The 22345-nt window shown below is 38.5% G+C and overlaps 1 non-coding gene across 1 annotated transcript; it reads left to right on the forward strand.

Annotated features, from left to right (window-relative positions):
• The first annotated feature begins 3658 nt into the window (after positions 1-3658).
• On the forward strand, positions 3659-3765 carry LOC132372289 (U6 spliceosomal RNA). Its single transcript, XR_009505157.1, has one exon. It is a non-coding gene; the product is annotated as a U6 spliceosomal RNA (small nuclear RNA).
• The last annotated feature ends 18580 nt before the right edge of the window (positions 3766-22345 follow it).

A 22345-nucleotide genomic window follows, 5' to 3' on the forward strand; every position in this document is an offset into this window, starting at 1 on the left:
AAAAGAATAAAATACCTAGGAATAAACCTACCTAAGGAGACAAAAGACCTGTATGCAGAAAACTATAAGACACTGATGAAAGAAATTAAAGATGATACAAACAGATGGAGAGATATACCATGTTCTTGGATTGGAAGAATCAACATTGTGAAAATGACTATACTACCCAAAGCAATCTACAGATTCAATGCAATGCCTATCAAACTACTGCTTTTTAATGGCTCATTTTCATGAATGACAGTATCAGTGGCAAAACTTGTTCTCTGAGGACTCTTTGGTTTTGTTTCAATAGCATTAAAGTTGAAATTTAATTCAACATTAATACTTATAATCTATTAAATCATCTTTCTTGGTTGTACTTCACATACATTCTTTTTTTGTTTTTTAGAAAATCACATTAATTTTTTTTTTTAGTTTGAAACGTTTTATCTTCAGGAATGTTTAGATCTAGAAGTATGATGTTTTTTAAACTAATAGTGGTAGATGGACAGAATTATTCTTCTCTATGAGCAAACTGTACCTCTGTTGCATAGATCACAGAATAAACTTTGAAATGCATGAGTACATTTTTTTCATTGTTTTGAGATGAGAATTTCTTTAATAGACTTCTATCAAGGACAGGAATCATGTCTTATTAAAAAAATCAAATCTCCAGAGCCCAGTATAATGCCTAATGGGTGCTCAATAAATTTTTCTTGAGTCAAAGAATTAATTTTTCTCTATTGCTGTTGGTGGGGCCTAATAAAAGAACAAATAGAGTAGCTCCATTAGTCTCCAAATAACATAAAACCCTTTGCAGTTCTTAGAATAGATGATAGTAATGCTTCCTTATAACTTAAAAAAAAAAGAAGTACTTTAATCTCTGTCTTTTGGTCCAACCAAGTGGACATTTTCATTTTTCTTTACAACATGTTTTTCATAAAACACACGCATACACAAACATCATGGAAAAATGCATAAAAATTAATTAGACTTCAGTATTTTCAGTGCTGTGTAAGCTTTAGTCCCATTTACAGTCATAACATCCTTATAAAATGAGTATTATTATCTTCTGCACATAGGTGGGTAAATTGAGGGACCATGTTTGCAGTGACTGAGTTGAGTCTTTAATGTCATAGAGTTTTCTCACTCTTCTCTTAGGCAAACAGAATCCATCTGTACTTTTGCTGGAATGCTATTTTCCATTGTTACTAATTGCAGTTAGTAAAAAACAATTTCTTAATTCTGGGAAAACATCAAACAGATTTTTAACACAGAGAATAGAAGGTAACTGAAGTATACTCTGGTGGACAAAGGTTTTAGTTAGCAGAGGAAAGAACACAGTGAAATAGGAGAGACTAACCACTACATAGAAATCCATCCTGTATCTGTTCTTACCAGGGCCACCCTGTCATTGTCAGACCCATTTCAGATTCCCATGTTAGTGGCCTAGAGCTGTTACTTTTGTCCTCCTTCTCTAGTTACCCTAAGAGTCAGACCTTCCTGCACACATGGTCCTGTCTGACTTCTCAAGTCCAGAGGTTGCTCTGGGACTGTGTCTTTCATCCATTTCACAAGATCCATCTGTTCCTTACTTTTCAATACTTCATTTATTCCCAGGAAACTAAGTGACCCTATATATACCTAAATGTACACCTGCATAGCCATCCATCTCTTTTTACCCCATTTCAGAAACCCTATCTTATCCACAAAGTGGCTTGAGGAAAGGATGTACCAGTGATTTTTGGAGGGAAAACATACAGGTTGAACAGATAGTTGAAGTGCTAAGGGAGTGTTTAGATTTTGTTTCCTTCTAGGATTTTTTTTTTTTTTTCTTTTTAACCACCAGCCTCCAACCCCACTCTAGAAACTCAGCATAGAAACTCCTCCGAGGCCTGGTTAAAAACCTTCCCAACCAAACCACCTGAAAAACACTGTGAGCTGATAAAAACCACAGAGCATGTAAGTGAAGGGTGTGTATGTGGCAGAGAGGATGTGATCAAGAAAAGTTCTATGCTTAATTCTGAAGGCAAATTTTATTTCTTTTGAATTATACTCTTTCCATTCCCTTCTTTAGTTACTTCATGACACCTGGGGCACTTCAGTCAGGACAGAAAACAATAACCATAATTACTCTAAAATTTTATGGTCTTACTATTATTTATTTTTAAATCCCTGTGATGTAGTTAATATCACTCCCATTTTATAGCTGAAAAATATGGAATACAAAGAAGTTAAGTGATTGATAGAATTAGTAAGTGGCGGAAACTGAATTTAATCCAGGGCTTCCAATTCTAACTCTGTGCTTCCTTTACTAAACCACAGTGCGAAGACAATAGCACGGTATATGGGAAGTGACAAAAATGTACCTAAGGAAGAAAGACCGTACTTAGGATTTCAAAAAATTAGTTTAACAACATTATATACAGAGTCATTATTTCGGTAGAAAACTGTAGAGAAATAAAATGCCAAAGTTTCTTCTAGCTCACTAGATTGGTACATGTGAGTCCTATAAAAGGCTATGCTTCATTGATTTCAGAAATGACAACTATAGCAATAGTAAGAAAGGAGGCCCATAAAATTCACAGGAAGTACCTAAGGGAAATTTAAATGAAAAACATTTAAAAATGAAAAAAATAGATCTATGTTGAGGAAAACACATCTTAAAGAATCAAAGTGAGGAAAATAAAAAACTCCGATCTCAGTTGCTGCAATAAAGAGTGAGTAGCTAAAATATGAATCTCTTTTCATTACAGTATAACTACTAATCAACCAAAGAGAGTAACAGCCCACGGAACTGAGGACCATTAAGCATGACAAGGGGTTATGTACAGTGACTCTCTGTATTATAAAAAGATTTTCTCTGTAGATTCCAAAGTATACTCTTTATTTAGAGTAGAAAACATTTCAACATTAAAAAAAACTCTGTTACAATTAAGATAAATCTATTTCGACTTTTTCCCTAGAATAATTCCTAATTGCCATGTAATATAGTCAGTCCATCTGTCATGTGTTAGAAGGAAAAGAGAAAAGTGATGGGAAAAAGTCTCTGTTCAATCTTGTTTATTGAAAATACATTCTATGTCAATTTATAAAAATCTTTCTTTACCTATAAATAGTGGATCTGGCTGCAAACATTATAATGATGGATTTCTCTCAGGTTTACTAGAACCTCATATGCTTATCTAACTTTACCTTAATATTTTTTTAAAAAAATATTAATACAACAGTATAAAGAAAAGAATAAAATTCATCCATAATTCCTCTGCCCAGAGAGAAACACTTTTAACATTTTGGTGTATTCCTTATTTAGATTTGAGAATGCTAAATGGAATAGGTTATGGTTCAGGAGGATATTTTCATAGGAATGGAACTCTTAATTTTAAGAGAATGGGAAATTAAAACTTTGAAAAAAACTGAAGTACCAATTATTTGTAATTACGCAAGTATTCAATCAGGAGATTGTTCTCTCTCAATGCTCACGGACTCTAGGTATTGAAAGGTACCTGAGGCCAGAATACAGGTATCACTTCAATAGGTGGTGTTGAGTCTTTGACAGAACATGATTTAGTAATTACTTGGGTCATTCTGACAACTCTCCTTTTTAAATCATTTTACTGATTAAAGATTTTAGAGTTCAGTATTTAAGACTTTTTCAAAGTTTAAAAAATATTTATTAGTGCTCGCTTTGGCAGCACATATACTAAAATTGGAACGATACAGAGAAGATTAGCATGGCCCTTGTGCAAGGATGACATGCAAATTCGTGAAGCGTTCCATGTTTCTTGGGTCATTTATAGAGACATGGATGGACCTAGAGACTGCCATACAGAGTGAAGTAAGTCAGAAAGAGAAAAACAAATATCGTATATTAATGCATATATGTGGAATCTGAAAAAATTGGTATAGACAATCTTATTTACAAAGCAGAAATAGAGACACAGATGTAGAGAACAAACGTATGGATACCAAGCGGGAAAGGGGGTGTGGGTGGGAAGATTGGGAGATTGGGATTGACATATATACACTATTGATACTATGTATAAAATAGATAACTAATGAGAACCTACTGCATAGCACAGGGAACTCTACTCAGTGTTCTGTGGTGAACTAAATGAGAAGGAAATCCAAAAAAGAGGGGATATATGTATACGTATAGCTGTACATTATAAACTAACACAATATTGTAAAGCAACTATACTCCAATAAAAAAAATATTTATTATAGACCAGTGGTTGCAAAACATATGTACTCATCAGAATCACCTGGGCAGGCTTATAAACACAGATTTCTGAGTTTCTGATTCAGTACATCTGGGTTGGGGCTTGAGACTGCATTTCTAACAAGTCCCCACCCCAGGTGAGGCTAGTGCCGCTGGCCTGGGGAACCACACTTTGAGAACCACTGATACAGAGGCTACTTACATGAAGACAGTTTAGAAGAGGCAATTTTCCCTTAACACTGCAAAAAGAGTTTCATCCTTACAATTTAGCATCTTCCATTTGGGATATTTCACACCACAGTGATGAGCTCTAGGTTTTATTTAGGATTTTTAGCATGAAATTTCGTAGTCTGATTTTGAGTATGTCAGAATGAGTATGTCAGAAACAAGCTCGAGTATAAACTATAGGAGTTCAACGTAGATCTCTACAGGCATGAGAGAGGAAAAGCAATTTCATCAAAAGAAAACCTCCGAAATTCTAGAATTTCCTATTTACATGCAGATTGCCTATAAAAGCTTATAAATCTGTTATGTATGGTGAAAATTTCTGTTTCTCGTGTTCTAAACCTCAACTATTTTAGTTTTCTTCTTCAAACTCTAAATCTTGCATGTGAGGGCGATCTGGCTGCAACATCTGTCACCCCTTTGATTGCCAGGGTTGATTGGGCTGATCTGGCTGGCTAAGCAACTGTCCTCTTCCTCCCTGTCCGCTCCATCACGTGTGTCCCTCCTGAAGCGGCATGCTGGTGGAGGAGGGCAACCTTCCCTGATAGAGGTGGATCTTTCTTCCTTCAAGTGCAGGCAGGTAGCTGTGCTCTCCTGCTAGGACCTCCAAACAAGCTCTCATGGTCCATTTGTAGGACAACATAGGACAGTCAAGCTACCAGGACTCCAGATACATCCTAACGAGGCTCTGCAAGTGGCAGTCTGCCTTTCTTAAAAAAATGAATAAACCCAACCCCCCTAAACCTCATTAGCATGGCTCTTCCTCTTCTCTTACCCACGATCAGTATCCAGCCACTCTCACAGATGTTCCTAGTCCAGAAGCCTCACCCATTTTCCAATCTTCTGATGCTGTGTAGAGCATCTGCAGAGTATGAGACAGGAAAAGGAGGTCCAGTGGGTCTCAGCCCTTTGCCAGGCCACCCTGCACTGACGCGAGAACTCTGTAAAATTTTGTGTTTCAAAATGTCTTGCAGTCATCGAGGCAGGATACTGGTTTGGGAGTCAGGTGACCTCCATTCCAGCTCTAGTTCTGCTGTGAGTCAGAACAGCAGGCAAATTGGTTAACAGTAGGCAAATTGGTAAACTCATTCTGGTGAAATGTCCAAGAGTTTAGGACTTTGGTGTCAAGCAGACCTGGGTTTGAACCCCGGTTTCTGATAGTCACTGGCTCTGGGAATCCGTAAAAATGGGGACAAGAGCCATGCATACACTGAACAGGGTTGATGTAAATATCAGAATATAGATATCCGTCCCAGTCCCACACTGTAGGCACCCAATACTGCTAGTTATTATTACTATACATAGAATGATAGGGTTGGCCTGCATAATTGATACTCTGGCACTTAATTGATGCTTCGGGCACAGTGCTATGATTTTAAGTAAAATGTATAGTTGAAAAATAATGATGGCTGTATTAGTCTGTCAGGGCTGCCATAACAAAGTACCACAGACTGGGTGGCTTAAACAACAGAAATTAGTTTTCTCATAGTTCTGGAGGCATCAGGGTGTCAGCAGGTTGGTTTCTTCTGAGGCCCTTCTCCTTCTCTTGTAGGTGGCTGTCTTCTCCCTGTGTCTTCACATGGTATTTTCCTGTGTGTGTCTTTGTGTCCAAATTTCCTCCTCTTGTAAGGAAACCAGTCATATTGGATTAGGGCCCACCCTAATGACCTCATTTTAACTTAATTACCTCTTTAAAGACCCTATCTCCAAATACAGTCACATTCTGGGGTGCCAAGAATAACATAGGAATTTTGAAGGGAAACAATTCAGCTCATAACAATGGCTAAGCATGCAATTTGGGCCTTTTTTTTCTACTGGGTTTGATGAAGAATTGTGATGAATTGATCTTTAATTTTGGGTTTTCAGTTTCTGTTTTGGTGAGTCACTTCATGGTGAACCTTGGGTAGTCAAAAACAAAAAACAAAAGAAATCAGAAACACTACCACCATCACCACCACTGAAACCCAGAGGGAAGCAGTGGCATCAATCATGTCAAAGAAAATAATTCTCAAACCACTACTTAACATGAGAATGTACATTTTATTTTTAAATTTTTTTCATTTTAATAATATATTTCATTTAACCCGATATATTTTAAATTATTTCAACATGTAAACAATGTAAGGAAATTATTAATGAGATGAGAATGTACATTTTAAATGCTCACAGATTTACCTAATCCTGTCTTGTTTTCTGAGAATCACTGGCTCCATAATATCTGGCTTATTCAATGGTGTTAATATTGGTTGTGGCTTTGCTTTTTGTGCCGGCATCTGCCTCAGAACTGATGGCCTCACTTTCTGCAAAAGAATACTGATCACCCACAGATTAAATACATTAGTGGCAAGAAACAATTTTCACATTCCGTATTTTCTGCTGTGTGGGCATGTATTGACTGATAAATTAATGCCCTTGTGGGCAGTTGCCTGGCAAAGCTCTGAGATCCCTTGTACCTTTTGTTTCTACCTCATGCTCTTAATTCATGACACACTAATGATTTCCAGATCAGTAAGTGTACTTGTTAAAATGTATTTAAACATAGTCTATTGCAAACCAGTACTTTTGTCATTGGAGTTGGGAAGAATACGTCAGCTTACCTTGGTTTGGGAGCTATTTCAGCGAGGAAGTTCTCTTAGGTGTGAAAAAGATCGTGTTTAATAAACAGTGCTTGGGATGTACTTGGTGCTCAAAAAATGTCAATTTATTATTCATTTTATCAAAAGTCTCAATTCATTGTGGCATAATCATGAAATGATTTTACCTTCTCAAGTTATGCTCTGCCTCTGGGTAGTGGGCTCCTTTGAGGCATTTCAGTGCAATTCCACAACTTTAAAGACACAGAAGACACAGAGTTATTAGGCTAGTTCATCGATCATGTTTTAAGGGTAGTACTATCCATTTAAAAATATTAAACTCATATACATTCAAAAATAAAAAATATATATGTATAGAAAACTCATACTTGGCCCAAATCTCTAGCCATACCCCTGCCCATATAGGCAAGACTTTTGGCTCTAGCTGCTTGCTACTGGTAGTGATGGTGGTGGGCAGAGTGGTGGTAAGGGGAATAGTAGTGGTTGGTGGTGGTGGTAGAAGCTGGAGCAGTGGTTTGTAGGCTGGCTGACTGGAGCAGGCAGAGAGCACCTGGTGGACACTCTCTGAGGCACCTCCCCTCACTCCTACCTTCTCACTGCTTCCCCTGTGGTGCTGGGGTGGGGAGCAAGTAGGAAAGGCAGAGGCAGAAGTCTCCTTACAGAATGGCCTACAATGAAGTAGCAGCTACTACTCTGCCGATTGTGACTGGCACTTGTACATGTGCATTTTATGGTAGCAACCAAATGCTATTCTGTCTGCGGTGTGTTTGTTGATTCTTCGAAGGGTGCTGATAGGGGCCTCCTCTTTGCACAGTCCCTAGTTTGGGGAGTCTGGCTTGGATTCCAGCCACTATGGCCACAGCCCCTGCCACTTCACTTGGGGTCCACATCACTTGGAGTCCCATAACTGTTGGGTGATTGTTCAGTTCAGTAAAAGTGAGGTGGCTCAGACATATAGACCCCTTCATCAGTGTCATCTTGACCCACAGGCACTCAAGAATCCTTGTTTCTCCAAAGAGTGGAAATTCAGGTTGCCTCTCCCAGACAAACCTTCTCTCAGATCTATCATCATTCTCTGACGTGGCATCAGGCACTTGGCCATTCTGGTCCTTGATCCACTCTTAGATAAGATACTCATCTGTAGCCCCCACTGTAGTTGGGGATGAGAGTTTGGGAATCCTCTACTTTTATTATCACCTTTCTTTGGTTTTCAGGAGGTAAAGGAAGAGAATAGCCTCATTTCAATGGAGCTGTAGTCTCCCAAATCATGACCTCCTCTCTTCCAGTTCTTCCCTCAGTTCTTCCAGAATGGCAGCTCTCCACAAGCCCCTTGGGATGCTGCCTCCTCCTCAATAGCTGTGGCTTTGACTCAGAATGTGGGGTTTTTCTGGACCTCTTCTTTCATCTCTGGGTCTTAGTTGCCAATTCTGTGTCTCAGAGCCTAAAGCTATACTGTTACTTTAGTTTTGTTCCCCTAAGCGGAAATAGGAAACGAAAGGAATGGGTTACATGGTCTTGAACATCCTATCTAACTATGAGATCTGAAAGACACTTGATAAAGAGGGGGGCCTACATTGCAAGAAATAGCTTTGCAAAGGAAGGTGTAATGCTAGATTTTATAGGGCTGGGACTACAAATGCATTGGGTAGTGCTCCAAACACAATCAGAATAGGTGACTACTTAACAGTTCTTCATTTATTGGGTGCTCTAGGCTAAGGTCTGTATTGTTTCTCATCTTCACAGCATATTGCAAGGGGAGTATAATCAATCTCTCCATTCCATGATGAAGAAATTAAAGTTCAGAGAAGTCAAGTGATTGTCCAAATTATGCAAAACCTCCGAAGTAACATCCTCGGGACTTGCACACAAATATTCTCATTCCAACATTTGTATTATGTGTTACAGTGTAGCAAATACTTTTACTAAATGTGTCAGGGTGGTCTAAACTGTGGTAACAAATAGGCCCAAACCTGGACTCAACACAATAGAAGTTTCTTTCTCTCTCATACGACAGCCCTGGGCAGTTGTGCGGGTCAGTGGGTGACTCTCCTCCATGTCTTCATGAAGGCTCCTTTCCTCTGTGGCTCTGCTGTCCTCTAGCAGCGTTTTGTTTTGTTTTTTTTTAAGTTAGGTTTATTTAGGTATAATTTACATATAGTGAATTTCTCCCTTCTCAGGTGTACAGTTCAGTGAGTTTTGATGAATACATACAGTTGCATAACCAGTGTCACATTTGAGATCTAGAACGTGTCCATCAATCCAGAAGTACCCTTGTGCCCCATTGTAGTCAATCTCCTTCCCTTCCCCACTGATTTCTGTCCTTATAAATTTGCCTTTTCCAGAATGTCTTATAGATGGGATCACATAGTAAATAGCCTTTCATGTTTAGATTTTTTTTTTCCTCCTTAGCATAATCCTACCAGGGTCCTAAATTTTTTGTGTCATGGGCCACTTAGACAGTCTGGTTGAGCCTGCAAACTTCTTTCTTGGAATAATGTTACAAATGCGTAAAATAAAATATTTAAGATTACATAATGAAAATTATGTTGAAATATCATTATTAAAGTATTAAAAGAGCTAATTTGGGATAGAGTAGTATATGTGCTTTTAATTAATGCATTAAATAAGAAGATCTAGCAGTGGGTCTAATGATGACTATACTATCAAAGTAGTGATGAGCATACCTTGTATTTCAGATTTCTCCAACAACTGTAGTATTGGTGACTTTTGTTGGTGAAAGGGTCAGTTACTGCTCATAGCACTGTGCTTTGTTGCCTGCATTAACAGTGAAAGGAACTGCAACATTTCAAATAGAGGTTAGTGGAAATAAAGATTTAAAGATATGCCTCATCTAAATCATAGATTCCCTGAGTTCTATCCGTGGATCCTTTGGGGCTCCACGGACCCCAGGTTAAGAATTCCTGCTTCTAGGACCTCATCATCATTTACAACCAGCCTACTGAATGGGAAGGGTGTAGAGAAACAGCTGTGGGAGATTTTCAGGACCTGGCTGGGAGTGGCATATATCACTTCTGCTCACATTCTGTTGGAGAGAACTTAGTCAGATGGCTCCACCTATCTGTAAGAAAGACAAGGAAATTTCATCGAGCTGTGTACCCAAAGATGAGCTGGATGGATTTTGGTGGCTAGCTGGTCCTCTCTGTCACACGAACCTTATTGAATTTAACGCTTGTAGGATACCACTTTACAATACCATCATACGTGATAAAAGCATGGTTTTGAAAAGTTTAATAATAATCTCATTTGGTTAGTAAACCAGCAACTCAGGACACAAATCTGGATCTTTTCATTCCAAATCCTACGCTGTCTGCACTATGTCTTGGTGTCCTTATAGTGCCATGTGATTAAGGACCACTACAAAGATCTACTTGCATGAAAATACTGCTCCCTTTTCTACGGAGCCCCTGCATTTAGGGTTCAATGCTCTGTGGCTACCGTCTTGAAACTCTTTAATAATTTTATCTTTGAATTTGTGGTTTCTAAGTGAAGTCTGCTGGGACAATGAACCATTCTCTGAGGACTCGGAGCCTTGGCTCACACACCTGCCCCCCTCTGACCTGGGGGAGGTTCCTGGCTGCCTGCTCCCTGCCCCCTGGTGCCTTGGGCATGCTTTTCCTCCTCCTCCCCACTCTCACCCCATGACCACTGTCACCCTCTACGTGGCCTAGCCACCAGGTGGTGGCAGCAGAGTGGGGAAACCTGCATTCTGTTGCCCACTTCTGCCCCTGGTGGTGGCCTAGGTGCAGGTGCAAGGAGGGTCAGAGTCTGGAGCATGCCCTGTGGTGTCTTGGGGCGGCAGCACCCTGTACATTTGGCAGGTGACTCGGAGGGCCCTCTTGAACATCCCCAATCCAGGCGCTGAGCATGTACTGGCGTGGAAGTTATAATCCTTTGGAACTTGCCTGTCGCCTGTGAGCTGGGCACTGGTTCTGGGGCCCTGCATTTTCAGTTTGCACTGGATCATGCAAATTATGTAGCTATCCCTGCCTGAGAATCCCGCTAGAAGCCACTATGCTGAATTATACAACAGAGGCATCTGCCATTGTTTCAAAAGTGTTTTTCTTTTTCAATATAGATTTACCTACAAGGGATGGAAAGATTCTTCATCTGTCTCCCATGACCACATTATCGTGGATCAAATTCATTAGTTTTGCAAATTGTGATCAGAGATGGCATTTTAAAGAGCCTGATCCTGGGGCTTCCCTGGTGGTGCAGTGGTTAAGAATCTGCCTGCCAATGCAGGGGACACGGGTTCAAGCCCTGGTCCAGGAAGATCCCACATGCCTTGGAGCAACTAAGCCCGTGTGCCACAACTACTGAGCCTGCGTTCTAGAGCCCGTGAGCCACAACTACTGAGCCTGCGTGCCACAGCTACTGAAGCCCGCGTGCCTAGAGCCCGTGCTCTGCAACAAGAGGAACCACTGCAATGAGAAGCCCATGCACCACAACGAAGAGTAGCCCCCGCTCGCTGCAACTAGAGAAAAGCCTGTGCACAGCAACAAAGACCCAATGCAGCCAAAATAAAATAAAATAAAATAAATAAATTTTAAAAAGAAGATATATATTTTGAAAAAAATAAAAATAAAAATAAAGACTCTGATCCTGAGGAAATTCAGAACTGGCAGATTTCTGCACGTAAATTCATCATAACAAATCCTGAATGGTCGTGGCAGGACAGGCCAAACAACAAAGATGGCAGAACGTCTACGGGACCCCAGACAATCCTGGCCAGGAAAGGCAAATACGACACAGTGCAGTGCCAGAAAGGGAGGAAACAGGGGAGGAAGAGAAGGGAATGGCCAAAAGGCAAGTCTCCTATACTTCGTAATTTTGCTTAGATTGGGTTTTGCTTTGAAAATTCTTTATCTTGAGGAAAATGGCAGCAGGAAGCTGACGTGTATATCAGCAGTGTTTATATGCTCAAATCTAAAAGTAGCAATTTCTTGTCACTGTAAAGTTTGGCTGGTAATTTTGCATGTTCTTCTATGACAAGTAGTTGTATCTCTATTGCTATTGTATTATTTCTCATGAAAAACCCTCAAGATGACTTAAGGGCACTTACAGTTGTCCAAGACTTCTGGTATTTTTCTCCCTCAAGATCAAGAAGAAAAATAAGCAGGAGGACTTAGAAATTGAAACTAGAAGTCGTACCACTCATCAATACCACTATTTTACTTCCTTTCCCGCAGCCATAATTTCACAGGCAAAGCATTATTGCTTTAAGAAAAAAGGTAAATGTTATGGGTTGAATTGCGTCCCCCCTCCCACTCCAGAATTATATGTTGAAGTCCTAACCCCTAGTACCTCAGAATGTGACTATTTATTTATTTATTTTTTTGAGTTTTTAAAACAATTGTAATATAGTTGATTTACAATGTTGTGTTAATTTCTGCTGTACAGCAAAATGATTCAGTTATACATATATATACAGTTTTTATATTCTTTTCCACTACGGTTTATTGTAGGATAGCTATAGAGTAGGGCCTTGTTGTTTATCCATTCTATATAAAATAGCTTACATCTGTTAACCCCAGCTTCCCACTCCATCCCTCCCCCAACCCCTCCCCCTTGACAACCACAAGTCTGTTCTATATGAGAATGCGACCTTACTTAGAAATAGAGTTTTGCAGAGTAACGGTAAAGATGAGGTCCTACTGGAGCATGGTGGATCCCTAATACATTATACTCTTTCTTTTGGCGATCTTGACTTACGTATTCCATCCTGCACAATTTATACTCACCTCCTCCCCCAAATAATTCAAGGCAGTTGATGACTCTTTCCTTCTCTCCAGTCTGGAACATCATAGCCATATTGGTGGCGGATCAATGATACAAGGTTCATTAAACAATTCACATGGACCAATGTGACTCTCGTTGCTATAATGCCCCATGATAATATGAGATGTCTTGATATTGGATCTAACTCAACTTCATGAAATAATATATTAAAATTAAAATAAAATGGGAGACTTCAGAGAGAGAAAGCAAGAATGCATTAAGCCTCCATGTTTTCCAGTTCATGAAGCAGCACCTGGACTCCTATTCTAAGACCTGCCTTTATTAGCTAGAAGCTGCAGGGACCAAGACCACAGCTGAGCAACCATGCTACTTGGAGACAATCAATACATAAAGTTAAGATATAAAAGAATTAGATTCTGAAGATATTAAGCCACTCCCCAACTATATGTTTGACATCTTTGTACATTACACTATTATGCTGTGGTCCTGTACGGTCCCAGAAGAATTTAAGTGATAAGGGATTAATTTAATGATACCCGGCACGATGGGAGAGCATGGGGGAACACTGGCCACATTTGCACTAGATTTCAAAGAAAACCAGAAAAGCTGTTGTGTCTCTCTTGCGTCCATAGATGAGCTTCTCACAGTCAATTATCTGCACAGCATCTGGAGTTTATAGAACCCAAACATGATTATGTTACCTCCTAGCTTGCTTTAAATACTTACAGTTAGCAATAATTAAAATAGCACATTTTAATTTGTCCCTTAAATCATGAGTTTTATCATCTTCTGCACTTGAGGATGAGGCTTGGGGTTTACTGCTCTGGGGATGAGAGGGAAGTTACCTGACTTCTTTAATCTTTAAACCAGGCTTGGGCTAGAGATGATCATCTAAATTCTTTTAGCATATCAAGAACCAGGCCTACTCACTGGAGAGCATAGAGCCTGCCGTAGTGTAGAGAAGCTAGCCAGGCCTCAGATGATAGCCAGGCCATGAGGCTTGCTGCCCTGGGTGGATAAGGATATGATGTAGAGCAGTGGGTCTCAACCCTCTCAGATCCAGTGTCCCATTTCCATAACTAATGTTGTGTAATTCCTCCTTCATTATCCTGAAATGAAAGTCATAGGTAATATAAATTATATCCACATAGAATTCCAAAAAAATCAATATAATAACCTATACCTAATATAAAGGGGAAGCAAAGGGTAAGTAATTTATTATAAAATAATAAATCTTTCAATGTGTAAATGCCTGGGCATGTCTAGACTAGAAGATATCACGTAGGGGTCAGATGCTTGAGTCTCGTTATAATGAAAAAGTTTGAATTTGAGAGAAGTAAGAAATTCCTCTGTACAAGAAATACAGGAAAATGAAAGAGCAGAAGTACAAGTGGAAATGAAAGTATAAACTAGAATTAGGATACGTATTATGGATCAGGCTTATTTGTATATGATAAGAGAAAGAGGGAAATAACCATGACCAAAGTGTAGTTAACAGCCAAGACAAATTACAGACAGTTGAAATGGAGAAAATGAGGAAGTACTGTATGATATTTGTACACGTGAGTTTGGTCTTATTTGTTAGTACAATGTAGAATAATTCCCTTTATTATGACATCAGATAGACAGTGATGAAATATCACACACACACACACACACACACACACACACACACACACACAAAACATGTCTCCTGTCTTAAAATCCCAGTGCACTCAATCTTTGGTATTTAAAAAGACCTTGGATACTACATCCTTAGACAGGCGAAGAGGAAGAAGGCAGACTGGAAATAATACCGTATTAGAAGAGACTACCAAGCTTGTTTGACAGGCTTCTGGGAACATGAGTAAGATCGAAAAACAACAGACCATTATGAATTACATAATTTTAGTATGTAATTTTCACAGCATAGATAACACTGTGTTAGACAACATTAAAATATGTAAGTTAGAAATAACATAGAATATTTACAAACAACCCTTATTGTTAACATGCATTGAGATGCCTGTGTTTCTAAATCTATTAAAAGGAGTCTCAAATTCCCTTGAATACTTATTTGCATGTCACAGCAACAAGCGCAGACTGATACAGAAAGGCATGTTACACCAGCAATTCAAATGCCATGAGGGCACTGCCATTGATCATGTGCTCTGAAATAATGAACAGATCTTGCTAAGCTTCTGAATATAACATGGTATAATCGATACTCAATTTACATGGTAGTAGCATTCCTTGAATTCACCATATATTAAAACCATGCAAAAATATTTCATGATTGTATGTGACCTGGAGTTAAATTCTAGGCTCAGATAATTATAAACAATTTTTCACCTTTATGAAAATCTAATAGGATATTCAAAAGTCAGGCATGGTATTTCTCCAGAGAAGATACACAAATGGCCAATAAACCCATGAAAATATGCTCAACATCATTAGCTATCAGGGAAATGCAAATCAAAACCACAATGAGATACCACTGCACACCAACTAAGATGTTTATAATAATAATAATAATAATAATAATAAAAGACAGTAGCAAGTGTTAACAAGGATGTGGAGAAATTGGAACATTCATTCACTGCTGGGATTGAAAAGTGGTGCAACTGGGCTTCCCTGGTGGCGCAGTGGTTGAGAATCTGCCTGCTAATGCAGGGGACACGGGTTCGAGCCCTGGTCTGGGAAGATCCCACATGCCGCGGAGCAGCTGGGCCCGTGAGCCACAACTACTGAGCCTGCGCATCTGGAGCCTGTGCCCCGCAACGGGAGGGGCCGCGATAGTGAAAGGCCCGCGCACCGCGATGAAGAGCGGTCCCCGCACCGCGATGAAGAGTGGCCCCCACTTGCCGCAACTAGAGAAAGCCCTCGCACGAACCGAAGACCCAGCACAGCCAAAAATAAATAAATAAATAAATAAATAAATAAATAAATAAATAAAAAAAAAAAGAAAAGTGGTGCAACTACTTTAAAAAATAGTCTGCATTTCCTCAAAAAGTTAAACATAAAGTTACCATATGACCCAGCAGTTACACTTCTAAGCATATACCCAAGAGAAATGAAAACATATGTCAACACAAAAACTTATATTTAAATGTCTAGCAGCACTATTTATTATTGCCAAAAGAGGAAACAACCCAAATGTCCATCAACTGATGAATGGATAAATAAAATGTGGTACATCTATACAATGGAATATTATTTGGCAATCAGAAGAAATGAAGTACTGATACATGCTACAACATGGATGAACCTTGAAAACATAATGCTAGGTGAAAGAAGCCAGACACAAAAGACCACATATTATATGATTCCGTTTATATGAAGTGTCCAGAATAGGCAAACCCACACAGACAGAAAGTAGACTAGTGGTTGCCAGAGACTGGGGAGAGGGGAGTAGGGCAGCGGTCCCCAATCTTTTTGGCATCAGGGACCAGTTTCATGGAAGACAATTTTTCCACGGACGGGGGGTTGGGCAGGGGAGGGGGTACGATAGTTCAGGCGGTAATGCGAGCGATGAGGAGCTATGGGGAGAGGCAGATGAAGCTTCGCTTGCTCGCCTGCCGCTCACCTCCTGCCATGTGGCCTGGTTCCTAACAGGCCTTGGACCGGTGCTGGTCTGCAGCCGGGGGGTTGGGGACCCCTGGAGTAGAGAATAGCTGCTAGTGGGTATGGAGCTTCTTTTTGGGATGATGAAAAGGTTCTGAAATTAGATGGTGGTGATGGTTGCACAACTCTGTAAATATACTAAAACCTACTGAATTGTTCATTCTAACAGGATGAATTTATTCTATCGGTTACGTAATGTTAACTATATCTCAGTTTAAAAATATATGTATATGTATATATACACACATTGTATATAGACACACACGTAACATGATGACACCATGTTTTGTGTGCATGTTTGAGTGTAGTGATTAAATCTCTAATCTTGTTACACACTGGGATGCTTTTACTTGCTTTTAAGACTAAAGGACCACCACTCACGGCCTACAGGGGTCTTTCCAGCCTCATCTCACACCATGCCTCCTGTGCAAAGGCGTACTGGCCCTCATTCTTCCATGAGATCTTTGCACCTGCCAGACCCTGTGACTGGAACGCTCCTTCAGCCTCACTTCGTCTGGGTAATTCTTTGTCATCATGTCCTTTAGCAAGGCTTCCCTGACCTCCCTGACAAGGTCAGACCCCTCTGTTAGACCCTCTCGTAGCACCATACCTCTTATCATGCCACTTCTCATATTATGCATATTATATTTGCATTTTAATGGGTGGCTTTTGATTAGTATCTGTCTTTTCAGTTAGACTGTAAACTTCTTGAGGGGTAGTACGATCATGTCTGGTCTTGCTTACACCTATATACCTTGGAAGAGTATCTGACATACAGTGCCTGATTTAATTATAGAGATGAGAAAATATTTATTGAATGAGTTAATGAGTGAGTCACTTTCTCTTTTTTTTAACCACTGTTATGCTAGTTCTGAGTTTACTTCCACTTCTGCCCATTTGTTCATTCATTTAAAAATGTTCATTGGGTGCCTAGGGTGTGCCAGACTGTATAATGTTTCCTGTGACTCGTGAAATGATGACTGGTTTAATCAACCACGATTACAAAGGCAGGAGTCGTTTTACCTGCAAACAATTCTGAATAAGCCTGCAAGAATATAGGAATTCATCTCCTCATCATGTGGCTTTGTATATGGCAGGAACTTAAGGCTTCGTAGATTCTGCCTTCAGAGTTTTCATATGTTATTCTTGGTAATGTCAGTCAACTAAATCACATGACTTAATCTTGTAAAAGTTTTTTTCCAGCTCCTAACCTAAATCCTACTACCAAACTTCCAGCTCAACTGTAAATTTAATTTTGCAGCAAATCAAACTACTGGGGTATGTAAGAACCAGACTACTAACCACAAATGTTTCTAATGCTGATCTAGACCATAGTATCTATCTGAAAACTGCAAAACGCCAGCTAATTAACTTTCATAAATAATTTTTGATTATTCAAGTAATTATATTCTCTTAATGAGTCACATTTCGTGCAAATTAATTTGTCTATATAAGTTAATCATAGCAAAGAACATTCTTACATATTATGTATATTTGCACTAACTCCATAAATATAAGCAGTAATGTATTTTGGTAGAATATGGTTTCTCAGATTATGTAAATTGAGTCCTTCTAAGCTGATAATCATGATATTTCTGCTGAATGTTTAATAGAAGGAAAATGTTTTTTCTGTTTTAATAATTTTGACATTTTTAATCAGAAAGTAAATTAATGAAGGCACATGCATGGAAACAGTAGACTTCATGTGATCTGTAGGGAGACAGCAATTGTACTAGACTGTAAACTCCTTGAGGGCAGAGGTCATGTTTTTTTGTTCATGATTATATCTCCCATCCCAATCCCTAGCACTGTTATTGGCATATAATAAGTGCTCAATAAATAGCTGTTATATGAATGAATCAAAATACTCTAATTCCATACTTGATATTTATAGAGGATAAACCAATGATGCCTGACCCCAGTGTTGGCATTAACAGGTCAAGTTATTGGTTTGTGTCTCAATTTATGAAAAAACCAGTGAGTAAAATTGTATATTCTAACTTTGAATTAGGAAGGGTGGGAAAAGTCTGATTTCTTATTGTATGGTTCATGTGAGAAAAGTTTATTCCGATTTATTGTATTTTGAACTATGAGTTCCGAGGCACGAAGGTTTGGTTCAATCACCAGTCATTTGTGCACAGCGTCTGGGTTGGAAATAACTTCAGAGTCATCTTTTTAAACCCAGTCTTCCGTCTTAAGTTTGAATCTCCTTTACAATATTTCTGCCAAGGGCCCAGTCAAAGTTTGCACATTTCCAAGTGATAGAGAACTTATCACCTCCTGAGGCAATCCATTCCATTTAAGGACAGTTTGGTTAGAAAATTCTTTATTCTATCATATTGAGATTGGCCTTCCTGCACTTCTTGCACCCAGCAAGGATGGGCATATAGAACACATATTTTTCCTCTTCTATCTGACACCTCATATGTTTTTGAAGTCTTCAGTGGCTAGGCGAAATTTCCCCAGTTTGTACGAACACTCCAGGTAGGACATGATTTCCTATCTCTTCCCTTTTCTGGTCATTCTCCCAGTGAATGTGCCTCTGTTTGCTTGTATCTCTTTTAAAGTGTAGTGTCCAGAGCCCAGTATTTTAAGTGTGGTTTATGTGCTCCTGCCAAATACGGGATTTGTAGATAGCCAGGAGTGTCCGCACATGTTTTCTCCTGGTAGTGTAGTGACAATTCCTATCAATCTGCAGCAACCTTTCTGTCTCCCTTGTGAAAGTATCAGAGCTAAAGCATTTTAGACTGGGCAAAGTGATTTTTTTCATAGGGCACATAAAAAACAACAGGAGAGAATAGCTTCATGCTCAGTGAACATATGAAGGTTAGGATAAAGCTATTTAATACTGCTTGTAAGTGAGATAATGAATGTAAAGTGCCTAGGCTGGTGTCTGGTCCAGAGTAGTGATTCAACTAATGTTCATTAACTTTTCCTTTCCCCTCGCCATCTCTTTATATTTTTTCTCAGAATTTTTTCCCCTCTCTTTTAACACAAGGATGATGTAGGGATGAACACGTAGACTATAAAATATCTTCTGTAGACTCTTTCTGTAATTCCCAGAAGACATGAGTTCTTTGTTTTCTTTAACTAAAATCCTAAGGGAGAGTTAGATGAGATACGTCTCAGACGTTTTCCACATAAAATATAGCACTTAAGTTGAACAATCTTTAGGCATTCATTTTATTAATCTAGTTGACTTGTGCGTTATTTTGCATCTTCATTCATCTGGCTGGGTTGTGTGTTTAAAATGAGCTTCCTAGCTATTTGTTTTTTTTTAAATTATGGATACAAAGTCAAATAAAATTAGTGTATTTGAACACCAAATAAAATAAAATAAAATAAAATGAGCTTCCTAAGATTAGAAAGACAAAGATTAAAAAATGAGGAGTTTCAATTAGATCTTCTTTCACTTTATTGTATTACAGTTTCGTTTCACAAGAGATTAAGAAAAGAGAACTAACATGGATAGGGGAATTCTTGAATATCCTATAGCACTTGTTTCTTTAAAAATAAGGTTCTGAGAAATGTAAAGCAACTTTGTTCCCATAAATGAAACTGCCATTCCTAACAGTTGGCACACCATCTCTTTTAGCAATAAGATGATTAGAAACACACTGAACTTTGACTCACTTTTTTACAAAGACATTTATTTTAGAAGAGAGAGTGACACTACTTTAGGTACTCCCCCACAAAGTACTAAGAAGAAAGCGTCATTCTATGGCATTGAAAACAGTGATATTAACTCCAGCATCTAGGTATTACTGGATGACTTAGTACTGCCCAGCAACACAGGTCTTACCAAGGATCTCGACACTGTGGATCCTGAGGGGCTTTCTCCTAACTTGAAACGTCTCTTCTTGAGTGGAGAGAGTAATTCCTTGATGCTCTTTTTCAAAATTCTCACCAATCTAACTTTTTTCCTTACTCCACGTATGATCATTACAACACTGAAATTGCTTTAACTGTTTGCTGACTGACAATAACTGATGACCTGAAGTAGAAGAAACACCCAAGCAAGCTTCCTGACTTTTTATAAGGTACCTTCTACCTGCAGAGGCTCTAATTCTAGAGATTTCTCAGCTGTAAAATACGCAACTTTCATTTGAGAAAATTAGACCATTTGAAAGGGAAAAATTAATGCCAATTTAAGATAAAAATGTGATCATTTTGTAGAAATTATTTTAGAAATTACTTAAAATCTCAGATCAATATAATAAGTGCAGACACCATTTATTTACTTAAAAATGTTCCATTAATACAGTATTTTGTTGTAGGTTATAGTCTGGTACATAGTAGTCTATGTATTCAACTGGAATTAAGACCTAAGGCACATGTGTTGACTCAGTTCTCATAAGTCAAAAATGTACATTTCTTCTGATACTTTGTTGTTAGAGATGAGGCATCATCTCACTTTTCCAGAGAAGATTTTGGAATTGGTATTTTAGATCAAGATACTAATGAAGTTAGAGTTACATAAAAGAGCTAACTTCATTCTGTTCCACAGTCCTGAACTGCAGCCTTATTTTCAGTCATGCAAATAAACCTTCTTGGCCATAAGGAGGAACAGTTAGGAGAATGAATGAAAAACTCAGACTGTCTTTGATGGTACAATATCAAATACAAAGTCCTTCATGACTATTGTTCAAACTGAATCAGAAAGCATTTACAGCTTCCGATTTAGGATGAATTATTCTCTTAATATATAGTAATAGGTAATCTATTAGTTAGCTGTCCTAGAGAAATAGGTCTTAGAAGCATTTTAATATTTACTTGGAAAAAAACAACATATTATTATTCATGATCTATTATTATGGCTTTCTAACTTGAGTTGAAAACATGCTGCAAACACCCCCTCCCCCCCTGCCCCCGTGCTTCTGTTGTGAATAGACCTTATAAGTCCATGGTTTCAGTCATCTCTCATGTGCCTGTCTTATGTGATTATCATGAAACAATACAGGTTTTTATTGCGCCACCATTACTAGATTGAGAGCTCCTCAATAATTAGACTATAAACTCCAAGTAGGTAAGAACTTCCCAAATTATTCATGAATGTATTCCTAGAACCCAGTGCATAGGCACTAAGGAAATTTTTGTTTACTAAAGGGAAGAGACCTGGTCTTACTCGTCAATGTATTCTCAGCTTGACGTGATGTTTGGAATATCATAGATACTCAGCAAATGTTGGTTGAATGGATTTACTGATAATAAATTAACACCCAGGGTAATAACAAATATTTTTCTAACTTTTTATCATATAAGAGTAAACCAAAAAACAGTTTCCAGTTACATAATTGACCATAGTTTATAATTATATTACAGTCAATTCATTTAACTTTTACTCTGTTTAATTTTGCTTTGATAGTTTCTAAAACCTAAGTAAGATTACTGAGATCACTAGTTAAAAGGAGTCTCTATAATAAAACCATTGTTATCTACACACAAATTACTTATTCATAACAACAGGAAAAACAGTAACTATACAGTGGAGAAGCTGAATAACGTCTTAAACCCGTGATCAAGATTAATATCAAACATACATGCACCCCCGTGTTCATTGTAGCATAGCATTATTTACAATACCCAAGACATGCAAACAACCTAAGTCTCCATTGATGTGCATATATATACACACAGTGGAATATTATCCAGCCATGAAAAGAAAGAAATCTTGCCATTTGTGACAATATGATGGACCTAGAGGGCATTATGCTAAGTGAAATAAGTCAGACAAAGACAAATACCATATGGTCTAACTTATATATGGAATCTTAAACAAAAACAAAAACAAAACAAAACTGAGCTCATAGATACAGAGAACAGATTGGTGGTTGCTGCAGGCGGGGGGTTAAGGGGGGTGGGAAGGAGTGAGTGAAATGTGTGAAGGGGGTCAAAAGTACAAAAGTACAAACTTCCAGTTATAAAATAATAGGTCCTGGGGTTGTAATTTATAGCATGGTGA

This window comes from Balaenoptera ricei, chromosome 9 (assembly GCF_028023285.1).
Source record: "Balaenoptera ricei isolate mBalRic1 chromosome 9, mBalRic1.hap2, whole genome shotgun sequence".
NCBI classification, from domain to species: Eukaryota; Metazoa; Chordata; class Mammalia; order Artiodactyla; family Balaenopteridae; genus Balaenoptera; species Balaenoptera ricei.